The following is a 3,790-nucleotide window of genomic DNA, read 5'->3' as shown; positions in this document are numbered from 1 at the left end:
AACCAAAGATAATTAATCAATGAGACTCCTTGAGCAAAGCTCTCAAGTGGGCTAAAATATGATACATGATATAAATGTTAAAATGATAAAAAATGTCACAAATAAACATTTTTCTTCTATGAAATTAATCATCCTCTAGCAGGGTTGCTTGTATGATGTATAAAAGTAAGAGACAGCAGAGAGTGCACAAAGCACCACAAATTATTTGATAATTCTGGGAGTTCTTGTAAAAAAACAGAGACAAAGAAAGAAAAAGAAAAGAAAACAGAAATAGGAGGAGGAGAAGAAAATCAGAGGATAGAGGAGAGAAAGGAAGGGATTTTTAGGCCATCTCTTTAACTAGGATTTTGACCCTTCATTAAAATAATCGATTCTTAACCATGTTGTTCCTGAAATTCAGTTACTTGTTATTTCCTATAACTAGTTTGGATTTTCACCTAGCCCATTCATCTTAGCTCCATAAGTGAAATCTATTGATTCTATTAACCTGCCATATTGGCTACATTTTGCAAATATGGAGCTTTCAAAATCCTCCCTTCCCAGGAGAACTGGTGACATATCAAAACTGTCCCAAGAGATTTGGATTGCTTGTTTATTTTATAGTGACATTTAGCCATTCTGACAAGTGCTTAATTATTATATGTTCCTCCATAAAGGTTGTCTCTGACAATATGTGTAAATCAAATAAATTAAAGCACTATAAGCTATTAGTTTTCTATTCTAGTTGACATCTGTGACATTCGTTAATAAATAATTTGGTACATTTATAGACAATGATGAAGAGAGCATCATTACTGCCAGGCTTATTTTCTCCCAAAGGATATGCTAGACAGCTGCTTACCTCTAATAAAGTTAATAAATCTAAGGCTGTGACTTTACACTTTGTCCTACTATTATAATAGTTTGAATATACCATATTAGTTTATATTATGGACATGCAAAATATATTGCTATGCAGTGTTGCACAGTTCAGCAAGGACCATTATTGCCATAAGGAGTCACATAATTAAGTCCCAAGCTCTCTTGTGTCTTATAAATTCTTTCTCCAATGTGGATCTCAGTTTCCTCATCTATAAAGACAAATTTAAACTGAACTCGATAAATGCTAAGGTCTTTCTAATCCTAAGATTCTGAAATTTTGTGTTTTGTTAAATCTTACTGGGAATCCAACAGATAGGTAGTGATTTTCTTATCTTATTAATAATAAGCCTTGCCTACACCCCCACTTTGTCCCCCATACCTTGAGTATTTGACTCAACTCTATTAATTGTGAAAAGAGATTGTGGCTACTTGAAGTGTATGTATTTTTTAGCACAGAAAATAAGGTAAAGTTCAGTTGATCCTTAAACCTTCTAAAAATGAACTAGCATCTTCAACAAAACACCAAAAGGTGGATGCCACCAGTGCTGCAGAAGGCCTGGGAGGGCCTGGAGGGCCCTGAGGCCCTTAAATGGCTGCCTGGGGGCTTTGCCACTGGTATTTCAGGCCAGGATTGTGGCCATGGAAGGGCCAGGGCTGAGGCCATGGAGCTTGTGGAGGGCCAAGGGCAAGGAGTGAATCCATATCACCAAGTTGGGCCATCTGGTCAAGGACATGAAGATCAAGTCCTTGGAGGAGATCTATCTCTTCTACCTGCCTATCAAGGAATTTGAGATCATTGATTTTTTCCTGGGGGCATCCCTCAAGGATGAGGTTTTAAAGATTTTGCCTGTACAAAACCAGACCTGTGCTGGACAGCAGTCCAGGTTTAAGGCATTTGTTGCCATTGGAGATTACAATGGACATCTTGGTCTGGGTGTTAAATACCCTAGGAAGGTAGCCACTGCCATCTGTGGGGGCACCATCCTGGCCAAGCTTTCCATTATCTCCCTTCCGGGAGGCTACTGGAGGAATGAGATTGGCAAGCCCACACCATCCCATGTAAGGTGACCAGTGACTGTGGCTCTGGCTGATGTATCTCATCCTTGCCCTCAGAGGTATTGGCATCACTTTAGTCCCTGTGCAAAAGAAGCTCCTGATGATGGCTGGACTGATGACTGCCACACCTTGGCTAGGGGCTGCACTGCCACCCTGGGTTAACTTCGCCAAGACCACTTTTTTTTTTTTTTCCCCATCTTGGATTGCATTTATTGAACCTTTTACTGTTTAGAATCTACAGTTTAGATTGTGATGTCAAAATAGGAATGTTCTCAAATGTTTTGCCAACCAATATGATGGCTGCAATCATCCAGGAAAAAAAATAAGGCCACTGTACAGTTACGGACTGGGAACCAGGGGCAGGCAGACAGAAAGGGAGAGAGAGTCTTAAGCAGGCTCCACATGGAACCCAATGTGGAACTGATCCCACCATCCTGAGATTGTGACCTGAGTTGAAGTCAAGAGTCAGATGCTTAACTGACTGAGCCACCCAGGTGCCCACCAAGGCACTCTTGATGTTATTTCCAAGACCCCCAGCTCTCTCATCTCTGACCTCTGGAAAGGGACTGGGTCCACCAAGTCTCTATCAGGTTAGGAATTCACTGACCATCTTGTAAAGACCCACACCAGTATCCGTGCAGAGGGCCCACCTGTGGCCACCACATAGTTTAATATAAGAAAAAGAAAGCGAATTAAACACTTAAAATAAAACAATAATAAAAGTGAACTAAATCTCAGTTTTCTACTTGAATACATTGGTTTTCCTAAGATGAGATAGGTAGGTGGGTATGAAGAAAAAAGAGAGGAAGATGGGCAGAGGCAGAAAAACTTTATTTCACTCATCTAATGAACATATAATGAAGGACCCGCAATGTGCTAGATACTGTGTTTAGGTGCAGTGCTAGTAACTGAGGATACAGAGAAGAGTAAGATAGTCCCTGCTCTCAGATAGCTCAGAGCCTAGTGGTAGAGGCAGAGTTAAAACAATTATTATACTATAATGTGATGTGAGCAGCATTTAACTTTTATGACCACTTACAATATGCCAGACTCTGCTAAGAGCTTTACAAGTACTATCTCATCAATTACCAAAAGAGATTCACAAAGTAGACATATTGTTATCACACCCATTTTTTGCAGATGAAGAAATAAGTACAAAGGGGGCAGTCAAAACTACTCTAATACTCATGGGCCCTCACGGTCCTCTGCATTGCTTCCCTGCCTCTTTCTCAACTTTTCTCCAGCTATCAATTCTCTGGTTCTATTTCTATTTCTATTTCACATTCCAGAAAGAGAGAATCTGATTGGACAATTTTAGCATTTCCTGTATTTTGGAAACAGTCTTGCTCTCGGTCATCTCACCTCACTTATATTTGGGTTTTGCCAAACTATAGATTAGTGACTCTTGATCCAGATGCTTTCCCCTTGGAGGAATCATGTATGACAAGGAAGCAGGTAATGTGGTATACAAAATGGCTGCTCTCCTGAGCAAGATGAAATTTCCATGGAAGATTGTTGTGTGTAATGGATTGGCTTACTCAGTTGAAAAGATATGGATGAGCTTTCAAATAATAGGATATATCAATTGTGAAGTATGCTTAAGAAGGATCATAAATAAATACTACATAGTACCATTAGCAATAGAAACTTAAAAAACTAAAGCAATTAACCTTTTTGGGGGATCTAAATGAAAATACTCCCCCAGAGACACCTGGGTGGCTCAGTAGGTGAAGCATCTGCCTTTGGCTCAGGTCATGATCCCATGGTCCAGGCAACAAGCCCCACATAGGGCTCCCTGCTCAGCGGGGGGCCTGCTTGTCCCTCTGCCTGCCACACCCCCTGCTTGTGCACACTCGCTCTCTTTCTCTCTCTG

General features: G+C 40.5%; 1 pseudogene; it reads left to right on the top strand.

Annotated features, from left to right (window-relative positions):
- Positions 1-1,510: 1,510 nt before the first annotated feature.
- On the top strand, positions 1,511-2,584 carry LOC116869571 (annotated as a pseudogene).
- Positions 2,585-3,790: the final 1,206 nt, after the last annotated feature.

This window comes from Lontra canadensis, unplaced genomic scaffold, assembly GCF_010015895.1.
Source record: "Lontra canadensis isolate GAN:19392208 unplaced genomic scaffold, GSC_riverotter_1.0 scaffold19, whole genome shotgun sequence".
Classification (NCBI taxonomy): Eukaryota; Metazoa; Chordata; class Mammalia; order Carnivora; family Mustelidae; genus Lontra; species Lontra canadensis.
Note: the sequence above shows the minus strand (reverse complement) of the source record. Positions and strands in the feature narration are given on the sequence as shown.